Source organism: Fukomys damarensis, unplaced genomic scaffold, assembly GCF_012274545.1.
Source record: "Fukomys damarensis isolate Sample0158 unplaced genomic scaffold, DMR_v1.0_HiC HiC_scaffold_24, whole genome shotgun sequence".
Lineage (NCBI taxonomy): Eukaryota > Metazoa > Chordata > Mammalia > Rodentia > Bathyergidae > Fukomys > Fukomys damarensis.
The window spans coordinates 13,337,807-13,353,768 of NW_022900936.1; the positions used below are offsets into that span (position 1 = coordinate 13,337,807).

A 15,962-nucleotide genomic window follows, 5' to 3' on the forward strand; every position below is an offset into this window, starting at 1 on the left:
CACATGCAACTGATTACCATGTGGCCAGTGATCTTTTCACTATGTGGGATGTCTGTAAAGTCCCCCACATCCCGTATGTATGTGGTGATCACTCTTTGTGGAAGCATGTAATCGCTGTTAATCTTGATGAAACTTCAGGAAAGACATCTTCTCGTGTTCAATCTTCTTTCAATGTCTTGTATACTTAATATTCAACACTAGAGTACCTAGTCTCTCCTAACCTCAATGTATAAGCTACTATTTGAAATAAGACCAGAAATTCCATTTGACTACTGTGTAGGGAGGATGCATGGTTGGGGTAGGGAGAGTATCCAGGCTGACCTTCCACAATGAGGCCGCAGTTTCACACGGAAACCTGATCCCTTGAACTTGCTTGCTGCTTTCTAAAATTTGAATAGTTTTATGCCAATAGTTTTATGCCAAGTTCTTTTGGCTACTCCGTTCAAATCTCCATCCTCAAAATAACTGTCAGGCTTTCTCTGGAGGAAAAGGAATTATGCTGACCTGACAGAAGTTAATTTTATTTCCTCCTTTTCAACCTGGAGGATGTGTGGCTCGTAACCCAGTAACATTTGTGTTGATGACCTATTCATTGTCCCAGGGTTCAATGCAGTTTTATGTGAAATAACCTTAATGGTGAACTCCAAATATCATGCTATAAAGTAGAACAGAAAAAAGAAAACGAAATCTCTCTCTCTCTCTCTCTCACTCTCTCTCTCTTTCTCTAATAACGCATCCATATAAATATATAGTCTATGCTGATAGCCTTAAAATTTGTCCTTTCTAAGTTTTAATTTGGCTCTGCTTTTGAAGAAAACAAGCATCTACCATAAACATAGTGAACTTTATGGTGGTATTATTCTCCCCTGTATCTCAAGCCACCGGTACCACTACATAGCCAGTCTTGATGCATAAATTACAGTACATAAGAGGTTCCAGCTTTTTTGAAATGCAAGTAGTGTTTGGAGAGATGTGAAGAAGGGATGCTTTTTAAACTAATAAATACTCATCATCTGTGCCTACTTGGAAAACAGCTTTCTTGTTAAATAATATTTCAATCTATAATACTTTGAAATGAGACTGCCATTTCTAATTTAGGAGCATCTTGCTATATAAATCCTGCAGATATGTACATATGGTGAGGCCTAAATTACTCTCTGGGGCCACCTCTTCCTGCTTAAATTACCTTAAGGAGAAACCTACTTAGGTGATTTTAAGGCCAGCTAAGGGGTGGGATAATGACCATAGCAGACTTGCCCCTGTACCGGGCCACAGAACAAATGCTCCCAGACATATTCCACAGTCATAGGTCGGTTTTCTTAGTGACTGGTGGAGACCCAGAATTCCAACAAGGTCAAATTTCTCTTAACTGTGACCCACACCACATAAGAGACCCATTGGCTAATCTAAGGTGTCCCTGTGCCTGAATTTCAATCAGGAGGAACAAATCCTCTGAATCCTTGTGTATGCCAGTGGCATTATGCTGACCTTTGAATTACAAATAGATACTGAGAAAGAAATCCCAGGAGTCAGCAATATCCATTAAATAACAATTATGAAAAGCTGTTTGCCTTTTGGAATGGCTTTTCCCATAATGAGGATATGGCCAAGTTGGGAGACTGGGGAGTGATGGAATTTATGTTTCAGAGTTTCTAATTCTGAATTATTCATTTCTCAAATGGAGATAATTCCTCCAGGATGGGGTAGGGAGAGAAAGTCAAGGAGGTCAGAGACTTCATTGGTGGCCACAGTTTGTACATAAAGGGCTATGAAAACCTTGTTGAGAATCTACAAGAATTACACTAAATATCTGGCTACCGTTACTTTGTGTTTGTTTTGTTTTGTTTAGACAGGATCTTGTTAAACGATCCCAGCTGTCCTTGAATTTGCCATCCTCCTGCCTCAGCTTCCTGAGTAGACAGATCACAGGCATGTGACACTGCACCACCAAGCTCATCTGGCTTTTTTTTTTTCTCCAGAGTAATTTAAATCATTTGGGTAAAATAGGATGTGGTTTTTGTTCTTTGTCACCCAGATATAAATTCAGTTTCACAAAAGCTTTTTTCTAGAAATATTTTATTGTTTTTCAGAATTTACCCTTTGCATTTTGAAGCTTGCTATAAAGTACTATATATAGCAATGTTTTGATATTGATATATATATATACATACATATATATATATGTGTGTGTGTGTCTGTGTGTCTGTGTGTGTATAAATACACACATTTCACCTTTAAAACCATTTGATTATTGGGTTTTCCGTCCCTAGAATAAAATACAGACTGTATTTCTTAGACTTTGGAATCATATAATCCTAAACTGGATCACAATGTGGTTCCTAATAAGTTGTGTAAAATATTATTCAATAGTTTTGATTCCATTCCTCATCTTACCAAGTGGGAATAATAATGCCTGACCCATAGAGATAGAGAAAAGACAAAATGAGAGACTATGTTCAGTGCTTATCCAAGCAATGGGCACATAACAAATCCCTTAAAAACGATTTTATATGTATTATTCAGCTTGCGCTAGAGCAATATATAACCTTTAAATACCAGTGATTTACAAAAGCAAATATTTAATTTCCCGTTCACGTTTCATGATGGCTGAAAGTCTTCTGTGATTTTGCCAGGATTTATTTGGCCCTGTTAGGTTCCATGTGACTTCTTTGAATCAGCATCTCTTCTCTAGAGCTTGCAGCTGGCAAAAAATCAAGGAGCCAGCACAGCCTAGTATGACTCAGGTGTCTGCTCAGAACCTGTGTGTTTCTAATTCCACCTACCCGCCATTGAGCAGAAAAGACGCATGGCCAAGCCCAGCATCACTGAGACAGAAACATGAGCTTGCCTCATGAGATGCAGTAAATAGTCAAGAAAAACAATCCAATACACATACCAATAATTTATTACTACTGGATGATAACCATGTAATCATATCATCTCAATTGGATTTCCATTTTAATGGTAGATTTTGCGGAGATGTTAATTGTTCATATCATATAACAATTTAACATCCCATGACAAAGTGAAAAGGTTATTCTTGTTATAAAAGTACTCTTTTATAACAGTGTTTAAAAGTGGAGAAGGCAAATATCTATGTTTTGTTTAATCAGTGTGAATTCTTATTCTAGAAAACAATAGTTCTGTGGGCATATGATGTAAGTGAGTTACATCATTTGAGCATCTCACCCGCTGAAACATCCCCTACAAATATCTCCAATTTACAGATGAGTCAGAGAGGCTAATATTCATGCAGTTAGGAAGGGACTGGGTGAAGCATTTAACTCCACAGCCTTCATGACGTACATGAAGTCATCCTGACAGCTAAAATAAATTGACCACTTATTATGGATAAGGAATTATTCCCATGCATTAATTAATTTAATTCTCAAAACAAGCTTATAAAAAAAAGAGTGTGATCATCATCTTTATTTTTCAGGTCGAGAGAGGGAAAGTAATCAAGTCAGTACTGCACTGGTGGGTAAGTGGTTTAGGCAGGGCTCTGAAACAAGGTTTCTTGGGTCAAGAGTTTGCATTTTAAGACCTTGTGCCTTCTTGACTTTGTTAAAAAAAATTTTTGAGACCTTAACCTGGAAATGCTCCCCACTCGTGCCCCAGCCCTCCTGTATATTCTCCAAGTTGACTATTATTCCAGGCCCACCTCCCAGGCAAACACTGTACAGATGAGCTTCTCTCCAACTTAATTTTTCCCTGGGCCTCCCTACTTTTTTCTCTCCTGTCACCATAACAACCCACTACCTGCAATACACAGTTGGAATCTTTATTGAGAGAAACAGAAAGGAGAAGCTTTTGATGTGTCTCTTCGGGGGTCCTCTCTGACATCTTTATCTCCTCCTAGTGAACTTTGGGCATCCTGTGATCTACTACACAGCCAATTAGGCTGTAAATGGTGCAGCTGCCTCTATGTTTTCCGGGCTCCTGGGAGCCCAGTAGGACATTTCACATCCCCGTGCAGATTCCTCCAACACCCAGAATCCTACAGCAGAGCATCTAACTTACATTAAAAATTATACACAGTAGATAGGAAGAAACATGGAATTTATCTTCTTGTGTCTCCTCCAGCACAAAAGGAACCCAAAATTGCTGCAAGCAAAAGGTAGAAATGGAATGTTTCTCAGGGCCCTGCATGTGGCCAAGATGCTTTCTACGTGATGGGGAGATGTGGTTCTTTGCATTTCTGGGTTCCTGCTTCTTTGTCCGGTGTCAGGAATGACCCCAGCTGGCTTATGGACTACAGTATTTCTGTGAGAAGACCAAATTCAATAATAAAAGGAAAGCCTATGTGTTAATCATATGCAATGTGGCCAGGAAGAAATTAGTACTTTGCTATACATAGGATATATTAATATATATTTTAATGTCCCATTTCTGAGGCAGAAAGGGCTGAGACGCACTTCACATCGTTCGATGGCATTCACTCATGTTTATCTTTGTCAATAAGACTCCGCAATACCGGGTTTAGAAATTTAACTTCCTATTCTGCTAAAAACCTGTGAAAATTGGTTCTGCAGTAACACATACAAATGTATTGTCATGCCCTCTGTGATCATGACTGGATTTCCCCCAAGGGCTCCTCAGACTCTGTTTTTTGTTTTGTTTTATCTTGAGTATGTTTGTTTATGCTCCTTGGCTAAGAGGACTCATAGTCAAAATTTTAATTTATATTATGATGGTATAAAAATATGATCAAACTCTTATTGGTCTGAGTAAAGTATAAGCCACCCCCCTCCCCCCGCATTAGATCAAGAATCAATTTCTGGGTGCTCTGTTTTAAAATAGTAGCGTATCAGACCAATTATTTTTAAGTCAATATTTAAAATGTTTCAGGAAGGTGATGTCAGCAATCCCAGGATGCCTGTTGTCACCAAATGTAGGCAGCAGATACTTCAGTGATGCTAAATTTTGTGATGAGAAAGTACCATATGTTTTGAGAGGTCTGTACAGAAACCACACCCTAGGGTGTTCCCAGCCCTAGGGTGCTACATTCACTGCATTTCTACTGACACAGTAGTGTTAGTACCAACCATATGTTATCCTCCCATACACCTATTTTTTTTCTTTGAAATCTAAAAATCCCATGTACAATGTCCATGTGCCCAGTCACAAGGAATAAAATGCTTAAAGGAGAAGTCAAATGCATCAACCAAAATATTGACCCAGATTTCGTGCCTGTGGAAACTTGAGCACACTGATCAGAGCTGCACCTTTAATGAGAGCCTGGGAACTGACCGGCAGGCAGCATCCTTTCTGAGCTGACCCAGCCCTGCTGGCAAGTTTGGAATCGCGGTCCCACCCCTCTGCGTGTTTCCTCTTGGCTTCAAGAATGATCTAGTGCTGGATGCTAGGCATTGCTTATTTCATCTGTGAGAATCTAAAGTAATTAAAAGTGTTCACAGAGGAGGAGAATACATGTTTGCCACTCTGATTCAGTTACTTTTGCATCAACATCATGGGGCATTTGAGACAGATGTACCAACATGCTGTTAACACTTACTGGATGCAGAGCATCAACAGTGAAATTTAAAAAATAAATAGAAAAGATCCAAAGATATTCTTCTATCACTATTGTTGCCATTCATTTACCCATGTTCTGATTCACTTTCTTGAATAGCCAGGTGAAGACAGAGTGGGAGATATTTGGCTGGAAATTTGAAAAGTGTGGTTTTAACTTCTCTATCACAGTACCACATCTTTCTCTCCCTTCTTCACTCATTACTTTTTCAGGCAAATGGAAAATGCTGCTAGGATTCTGGTGCTATTCCAGAGGCTGACGGCAACAGCATGTGCCACATCCGTGAAGACAAAGTACAAGTAAAGCTCCTGAGAGTTTTGTTTTTTTGTTTTTTTTTTTTGAGGGACATGGAAAATAAAGTAATTGAAAATTGTAAAACTTTTACTGTATAGTACAATCATTGAGATAACAGATCTGTGGAAAGTAAACCAGGGTGACAGGGAAAGAATAACGGGGTTACTGAAGAGCCATTCAAAATGGGGCAGTTTGGGGATAGCTCTCCAGGAAAGTGACATTTCCATAGAAAGCCCCAAGAGTAAGAGAGAAGGTCACCTGAGGGATGTGGGAAGGTTTTAAAGTTGAAGAGAGATGCAAAAGGAAAGCTCAACTATGAGAACTTGCTTGACAGACCAGAGAAGAAAGAGTTTGGGCTTGAAGAGCCCTGGTAGAAGGAAACATCAGGGGATAGAAGGAAAGCAGATAGGTTAAACTTCTGATTGTATTCGGTTAGAACAGGGAGTCCTTGCAGGATCTTGGGTAAGAATGAAAAGATTTCCCATGTGTTGCATTACGCATGTTATTAGTGGAGATATGTAGGGGTATCATGCTTAGGAACAAACTCCCAAGATTGTGTCCTAAAGTCAGAGAAAGTTTGAGAACCACTATTTCAGGAGAGCCCATTGAATATATTTTAAATAATGTAGAAGGCAAAATAGTATAAGCAGAAAGACATTTTTTCCCTTGCCCACATTTAGTATCTGTGAGGCTGTGCTTAAAATCTACTTATAGTCCAAGTAAAGAGAATAAAGCATTTCCTGAAATAGCGCTGCGTTTGTATGCCCATAACTGCACGATTTAATGACAATGGGACTTCTGAAAGGGAATAGACGTGGTGTAAATATCAATAAGTTCATTAACTAGTTACAGTGGGCAGGTTATACTCATGAGTGAAAATATAACTTAAGCTTTGGTTTTTCTGACCTTATCTGATGCCCTGAAAGCTAAGAATAATTCAACAAATTTCTCATTATTCGCCTCTTGTTCAGCTTCCCCTCCATGAAACTAAGGCTGGATTTCATTTCCAAAGAGTCTAATTTCACCAAGACTGTTCAGGAATGCATCTAACAACGCCCTTCACTCACACTTTCACTCGGCACTAACAGCAGCATGCACAGCCCAATTATTATGAAGTTGAATGAAATAGAGCCATTCGTGGGAGCGACGTAAAAATAAACAGTCGAAATTGCCTGCCAGTCTCAGGAGGGACATGAAGGGTCAGTTAAAGATACCCTCCCTTTTAATAAGAAATTGTATTACTTTGGGGGCACGTTGTGTTCCCGTTCCCAGAGTCAGCCAGCTGCCACTTCACCTTTATTGTTATCTGAGCCTGTAGCTCTGGTGACACGGAAATGATAATAGATGCTTGATGAACATTTCAAGTAGGGGGTGGGGTGGAAATCAAGCATGGCGGCAGAATTTTGAGTCAGCTATTCCTCTCTCTCTCTCTCTCTCTCTCTCTCTCTCTCTCCTCTCCTGTCCCCACACTGAGTACACCAATGCTGTGTTGAGTTCCTGGCTGTGTTTCTCTCTTTTTGTGATATATAGAAGAGGGAAGCAAGAATTAAAAGGGAATGAGGCACTCATGTTCCAGAGACTGGCATGCCTACCAAAACAGGACCCACTGACTGACTTTAAAGAGGGTAAATAAGAACTCTATTAGCTAATTATGTTTGATGACAGCCTTACCTATAATATAATTGTTGCTCTTAAATACTAGATGAAATTACGATGCTTTTCCCTGTGTTGCTCCCCACTTCCCATCATGCTTCTAAAAAATGTATAGAAAGAAATATTCAGTGAGGGGGAAAAAAGGCCAAATCTTTATTACATTAGAATGAGTAAGAAAAGTTTGGGTTGAGGGAAAAGTTGTTCTGAGCAAGCCAACAAATTATTAAACAAGAACACAACAGAGAAAACAATCCTTAGGTCCTTAGCCTGTCTTTCCCGAGATCCAAAAGGTTCGTCTGCCTTGTTGAACCTGAGGAAGGCTTACCTTACTCTGTGCATTTCAAGTATATTGCTTTCCCACATTTTCATTCTGACTCACTCAACACATTGCAGCTGCAGGAGAATAGGGTTAAGGAAAATTATAAACTGTGTACCTGAAAGGCAAGGAGCACGGAGGGTCTGGCTGACTGAAAGCTGAAAATCAAAAGGACACTTTTCAAAAGGAATAATGGATAAGTGGCATGTATTACATGCCCACAATTCCCCTTACTGCTTCTGGAAGCAGTCAAAACATGAACGCGGAACACTGGCCCTGAATGCTACTACAGCTACGAAAAGAAATTGGCTTTGCTTTATGGAGCTCTATTCATCTGCTAATATAAAAAAAAAAAAAATCTCTTCTGCTAACAGATCCTTTCTTTGAATGTCTTGGTAATTACTGCAATACATAAAGCTTACTGGAAATTACTGCAATACATATAGTTTATCAGGTTGGTAGTCACACAGTCTCCCTCAAAGGCTGGCCTACAGTAATAAGCCGCGCTTTGATATGGCCACTTGGTAAATATCCAGAAACCATGTATTCCGTCCACATGCCAGAGGCGAGCCCATACATTCTCAGCTCTTGCCAGCCTCTGGTTTGTTTCCAGGTGCTCAGTGTCAGAGCAGATCGCTGGAACTCAACAATGAGTTCAGCTCTTGTGTCTGAGAGCCAAAACAGCCAGGGCTGAGCCTGGAATGCATCCATCTGCGGCTTTTTCAGGGTATTACAAATTCTTGTCTGTCACTCCAGCTTTGATTTGAAAACAAAAGTTTCTTCCCTTATTCTAGAAATTTCCATGAGAATGAGAATCCGTGCTCTTCTGCCTTCTTTTTACACTCATGATTCCCAATAGGGAAATGTCAAACCCAATAGGAGTGATGCCAGTTCTGTGTGCTCAGTAGCCCTCTGTCTTCCTTGTCCCAGGCTTTGTAAAATTTCTTGGTACATATTCTCTTTGTAAATTCAACCTGCACCACAGCACATCCCTCCTTGAAGAAACTTCATGTGCTCCTAGTGTATATATCATCCCTGACCTCCAGAAGGAGAAAGATCACTTCCATACACAAGGAGACTCAGAACCCACAGTTTGACCCAGATATCCACTGCCTCTTCTAATGCTCCAGAACTGTCTTAACAAACCAACTAAAAAAAAAAAAAAAAAAAAAAAAAAAAAAAAAAAAATTAGTGCTCTCATCATTCCGAAGAAATGACAGGAAAATATTTTGATGGACCTGGTTCCAAGAAACATCTGCAGACTTTAGGTAATAGCTTAGTCACTTTCTCACTGCTGGCATAAAAAACCTGAGGCTCACAACTTAAAGGAAAGGTTTATTTTGCTCACATTTTAATCCACAGTTGGCCACTTCGGAGGCAGACAGTCATTGTGGAAGGGTGTGGCACCACAAAGCTGCTCACCTCATGGAAGCAGAGAGAGCAAAGGGGGTGGATCCAGGGAGCGCATAGCCTTCTAGCCCCCAGTGTGCCTCTTTTAAGCAGACACCACCTTCTAACACCAAAGCTCTGTATAACCTTTGTTAGCCAATCACATTCCAAACACATAAAGCTTTGGAAGCTATTTTAGATCTAACCAATAATAGGTAATAAAGAACTATTTGATTTTCTTTGTGTAAATATCAACCAATTTGTTCCTTGCTATATTGTAATGCTTTTTGTAATTCTGTATTTTGAAGGCTATTTTTAAAGGACAATTTGAAAAAGGAATATTTCAACCAGAAAACCAATTAATTGCCTGTCTAGTTTCATTTTTGTAGATCTTGATCCTATTCATAAGTACTAAAAATATTAGCTGAGGTAACATTAGCTGCTGCAACAAACAAATCTCAAAATGTTTAATGAGCCCAATGACACAGTCTTTGCTTTCATAGCTCCATAAAGTTCAAAGCAGGCAGCCCTGATTAACATCTGAATCTTCTACAAATGATTACTTTTAGGACCTGGATTGCTGCCATCACGTGCTCAAAGTTCCCTGGTGTGTCCCTGTTAAGCTAGTGAATCTGAGAAGGATGTTATTAAAAGCCAGTGCTAAAAGTAGGGCAAATAACTTCTAAACTCATTGCTTTCTTTGAGACACAAACATATAATCACAATTAACTAGAAAGTGAAGCAGGCAGATAATGCAGTATTTCTATAGTCTGAAATAAAAGAAAATAAGGACAGGGAATAGCTAGACATCAATTGCAACTAAGACCCCATGAGTGAAGAATATAGCTTCATTTTTACCTGTATTGCGCATTTTGCTTATTTCTTTAAATGTGTTCTTTAAAGATTTTATCAATCTTCTGTGTACACACAAAGATCTGTATGAGACTATATTCCTGTTGAGTAAAAAGCATAAATAGTGAACTCATGAACTTAACTGCACAGAAGAGAAGGAGAGAAAGGGGGAAAGGGAGAAAGGAGGGGAGAGAGGAAGGAAGGCAAGGGAGGGAGGGAAGGAGGAACAGAGGGAGAGAAAAGGAAGGGAGGGTAGAAGGGAGGGAGGGAGGGAGGGGAGGGAGGGAAGAAAGTCTGATTTTCTCACAGTGCTCAAAATTTTCCACTTAACTTTGTTCAAAAACAACTGGGGCTAGAAAAGATCAGCGTAGAGTGGGCCCTCTGTCTTCGCGTAAGAACACCACGGAGGCCGTGTGTGCAGCCGTATAACCATGTGGCTGCTCTATGAAGGAAAAAAGTATCACATGGACAGCTCTACCCTGCAGAAACACCTACAAGAGGTACAGTGTGATGTGTGAGCTTCAGGCCCTTCTATGGAGTGATCCTCCTCACTTGCCCATCTTATTCCCTCACAGTTCAGATTTCAGCACTAAGAAGAACGCAAGGTTATTACCAAGGGTCTGCCCAGTCTAGGAAGCCATACGTGCATGTACATATGTTTTCCACACCCCATAGCCACCACAGGGAAGTAGAATTCTGCTGGAAGACGACTAAGGCACTGCACATGCCACTGGATCTCCATAAATTTTTAATTAGCAAGTCATGAAATAGCATTAGAAGAAGCTGTAGCTCATCTCTTGAAGAACTGTTCCAAAAACTTACGTAAGATGTTGCACGACTGTGAATGTGTTATCATTCTGCTTGGCTGAAACTTGTTGAAATGGCCTCAAAGAGTCGGAAGACTGCAAGGACTGTAGACTGCATTTTAATCACATAGTGTGGGGCAAGTGTATGTGGGCTCTGCTAAATAAGAAAAGATAAGGATTACTCATATTCAAGTTAGGATTTAAAAATGCATTTTTTCATTGATTATGTCCCAAAGTAGTAACAGATATGTTTTATAAGTCCTTTAAAAGTAGTTAGGCTGGGAGTAAGTATAAATAGTTTTAAGGTGTGGATCTAGATATCCTCCACCAGTGTCGTGAGTTTTGGAAGGTGACTGGGGACGTAGCAGTGCTGTGCTCATCGGTGGATTGGGCCCATTGATGAGTGCTGTTTGGAGACGGGTCTTTGTGGGAAGAGTTGAGTCACTGGCGACATGCTTTTGGAGGGAGAGATATCTCCCGCCCGAACTCCTCCCTTCTCCCTCTGTTTCCTGGTTGCCATGGATCGAGCAGCTTTGCCCAACTATGCTGTGCACTGTGCTACTTCTGCCTTGGAGCCAGCCAACAGTGGAATATGAGCCAAGTTAAACCTCTCCTCCTTTAAATTGCAAGTGTTGGCCATTATGTCCCTGCAACAGGAAAGCTGACTGATACAATTATAAATGCTAGTTATGATTGCTAACTTTTCTTCTGCTGAAAACAAAGAAATATACCAGGATAATCCCTACAAAGGCAAGAGGTATATGTGCTTTGTGTATTGTTCCACGTCTCCGGCCTAATGCAGTGCCCAGCCCAAGGTAAGTACTCAGCATATGAGTTAATAAATGCTAGCTCCTTTAATAACTTAATGTGGAATTATGGGGTGGTTGTGTAGACACATTGTTTGAAAGAGTCCAGAATAGGACTCTATTATCAATAGGGATGATACCCCTTGAGATTGTTATTGGAACGAAATACAACATTTACACTCTGAGCTGATGGATCAGTAGAGGGTCAGATGAAAATGCTTCAAAATTGTTTTCAGGGGGAAAAAATGCCATGACCATTGTCATTACCTACTGTTTTGAATATATCTACACAGGAGACCCCAGTAATCACCTGCCCAGTATGAGACGCAGGCCTGAGAAAAAAAGTAATACACTAAGACACAGAACTAAGGGAGAAAGTGAGAGCCAAGACAGCCAATGCTGGTGCAACCAACAAAGGCGCTGGCCAGTCCCAGGCGCTGACTTTTTTTGGCAATCAATTGGAGCAAAGGTGCCTTGTGGTTTCTATGGAAATTAATGTAAACAAGGCTCATAAAGGACAGGACAAAGTATTCTCAAATTAGGAACAGAACAGACAAAATATATGGTTGTTGATTAGAACATTGTCCTTCTAGCCTGAAGGTTTTAACTGTGGGGGGAACAGAATTTGGCTGTTACTCTGACCTTGCAGGTAGGCTTCAGCCAGATTCACTTCTACAAACAAGCCAGGTGTGGGGTTAACTCTTCACTGCCTGCCTTGGACATAATCAATATTACAGTCCTTTGCACTTTTATAATGACAAAGATCTAATTCTGGATTTTTTTTTTCTTTAAGGCCTTTTTTATTACGACACAAAAAAAATAAACATTTCAAACTTAATTGGATAAATTGGTTTGTTGTTGGTTGATTAGTTGGTTTTTAAGTGACCTGAGCAGGTCAACAAATCACACCAAAAAGGCCTATTTAAATTAAAATATCAATGTCAATTAAATGTTCAATTAATATTTATATCACCTTGCAGATTCTGTGTAAAACGTGTGGTGCAATAAAATTAAAGTTTTATAAACTATATGTACACTCAATATTGTGGAATGTCCTATAAAATACATGCATACAGTAAATTTAGGGCTCTGTTACAGGCTTCAGAGAACAATTTTCTCATTTATTTTACATTATTATGAAGGTTTACAGTTGAGCTGTGTTCTCACATCAACCATTCCAATGCCCTGTGATTTAATGGCATGTTTCATTCCTAGACCACAAGGCTGTTCTCAGTTTTCACAGTGTTCCCATGGAGAGATGCTGAGCTACAATGAACTTTCAGAAAATGTCCAGTTTTATATTGTTTTGAAAAATCAGCAACAGTCTCTATCAGTGGTCACAAGTTTCATTTGCAAACTGCACCCTCTTGGCTGTGGTTACTTCCAACACTATGAGAGGAAAAAAACATCGCTTTATCATGAGCACCATTGCAAATCCCTAGTGATGCCTGTGCTGCCGTCTGAGTGGCAGGGTTGACCGCTATGCATTTTCCATCTCTGACCTACATTTAAAAAGCGAGAATATATGTTAGTGGTCTCCTGTAGTCCAAAACAAATGCAGGGTTACAAGGTACCAAACTCACTATCATGGAGTTATTTTATCCCCTAAAGTTATGATTAATGTTATCTTTGTGCTTAACATGTAAAATGCGAGTTATCTGATAAATTAACCCAATATCTAAAGGAGCCCCACTAGTTCACAACATGGGATGTTCATGGTAGGCCAGATTTTAGGTCCAGCTCTCAGTGGCCTCAAGGACATCATGAATGACTTGGTGCTTGTCACTCTGCTCATCTTCATGATCTTCTTGCCTCATGATAACGAAGTGGCTGCAGCAGTTCCAGCCTCCAAAGTCATATTTGTGAGTGACAGACTCATAGTGCACCCTCATATTCTGACAACAAAGTATTTGCCTTTTTTAGCCTTCTTGGATCTCAGGACCACAAATGACTGGGGGCTGGAGGGATGGGGATATGGAGGAGGTCTGGGTTAATTGGCTTTTACTATCCAGGGCTTGCACCTGTAATCTAGATTAGACTCAACCTCCAATAAAGCTCATGGTACATATTTCCCCCAAAAAACGTAGGAACCTGGGGAAAAAATGGGAGGAAACAGACTGCATAAGCCAAAGTTTGGTATTTCAACACCTAATTTCCTCCTTTCACATAAGATCCCACAGTGCTGAGGGACACAGGATCTATAGCTAAATTTCCCACATCTAAGTCTCACTTCCTTCTTTTACTAGTAGCATAGTTCTAGTCGTCTTCACCTTGTTTTATTTCAGTACCGCAGTCTTCTAATCTACAAAATGGGAGCAGTACCACTCTGTGAGACCATTATGAGAACAGATTTAACAACATATGTGGCAAATTTAGAACAGTGTGTCATATAAGAAATACACAACTCCCAGTTTATCTATCATTATCTTTGATGACCTTGATACATAACTAATTTTCCTAATAACTTTATTTTTATACATGCAAATGGGATTTATTTGCATTCCAAGATGATAACATGGGGAAGTTCTCAAACTGCTAGAATTTTTTCTATTTCTATCTTATTATTAGCAAATTAGAATACAGAATGTGTCATTTCTTTCTTTAGAGAAAACCTCACAGTTAAACTGAAAGTAATTTGCCCATCATGCAGGGCTAAACACATTAGACTCAATATCCTGATATTATTATTGCTATTGCTGGCTTTATAATTAGATTTAGCTTCTATATTTATTCCACTCAAATAATATTGTAAAGTTTTAATTTTTTTATCTTTTTTTTTTAAATCAGAGTTTGGATCAATCATTTTTGTATCACTGGAACAAAATCCCCATCACCCACAAGTTAGAGGAACAGAGGATTACTTGTCTCAAGGTTTCCAGTGGGTTGAGACCATGGTTAGCTGGCCTTAAGGCAGAAAGGCTCCAGTGACGCACCTCCAACGAGACCCCTCCTCCTCCTAATAACACCTGGAGCTCTGGATTCATCAATGAATGAATGAATTCATATAGAAGCCCCATGACCCAGTCACCTTCCAAGCTTACATGAGACTTTTGGGAGACATTTCATATCTAAACCACAGCAGAGATAAAAATGAGCCAGACTCTGTTGTCTAATTTAAAACAGATTAACTTCTTTAAATCCATCCCTTTTTCTCCTCAGGAAACAGTTGGGTGCAAGTATTTTCAAGCTAGCCGTGGGAACTAAATGCCCTCATGGAGAAGAATGATAGCAAAGTTTTAGAGTTTCATTTTCTGGTGAAAGTTTTGCTTTACAAAATTCTTCATTGGTTTAGCTAACATTTTTAGATAATGTTTTTTGATTACAAGAGAGATATAAATTAGAGGAAGTGGATAGATGGGAGAGTTGTCATCAAGATAAATAGGTAAATCCATATTCAAAGTAAGAGCTGAGTTGCCAGGCTTGGGAAAGACTGAAATTATTGGTCAGGGAGTCCAACACAACTACAATTTCAAGGGTCAGTTTTCTTCCTCCAAACCAGCATTATCCAAGTAATGCTGGAAACCTGGCTACAATCAGCTCATTTCCTTACCCTCATACCCAAAGATGAAAGAAAAAAAGGACCTTTTTCTTAGCAACTCCAGTTAGAAAAGATTCTAGAAATGCGTCTCCAGGACCAGTCTTGATCCTCTGCACATTCTTATGGCTGAAAAGTGAAGTTTAGGGCTTGCATATATGGGTGGAAGAAGGATGTTGAGCTTAGGAAAATAATAGTCATTTTAAGTGGAAACCTGCTGGTAGAAAGATAAAATAAATTTTCCTTAATTACTAATGTTCTGAGGCAATGAGCCAATTGCTGATTTGAACAAAGTTGAACCACAACTCCTTAGGGGTTAGGGACGTAGCTGATCCACCTTCCACACTTCTACAGTATTTGTGTACACTTAATGGGGGAAGATACCTACTGAAGAACCTTCCATAAAAACACCCACTTTTAGTCAGCCTATATCCAATATTGCCTTTGAGGTTCAGAAAGTAGCTGAGACCCAGCAACATGTCTTAGCTCACCCAAGGCAGTTGTTGACACATTTCTGACTCTTGCCTCAAGGGAAGGAACCAGAAAATGCAAAGGCTGTAGTTGTGAGATGCTCATTTGCTTATGAGGTGCATGTAATTACCAATTATTTTGACACTTAGATCTATGCCTTAACATTTAGCTTGTGAAAGATAAATAAATTAGCTTTACTAGAACCATAACTATGGCATTTGCAGATTTATCTACTTGCCCTATTTTCAATTCACAAGATCATTTTTAAAAATAAATAAACAGAATTCTAAACCAAAGAAGACTGGAA

General features: G+C 39.5%; 1 protein-coding gene across 1 annotated transcript in view; it reads left to right on the top strand.

Moving 5' to 3' along the window:
* Window positions 1-10,508: 10,508 nt before the first annotated feature.
* Grik1 (glutamate ionotropic receptor kainate type subunit 1) overlaps window positions 10,509-15,962 on the top strand; it is a 268,271-nt gene continuing 262,817 nt past the window's right edge. The window contains exon 1 of the mRNA XM_033768030.1: window positions 10,509-10,537. The gene's annotated coding sequence lies outside the window, so the exon portion shown is untranslated. The remainder of the gene's footprint in view (window positions 10,538-15,962) is intronic.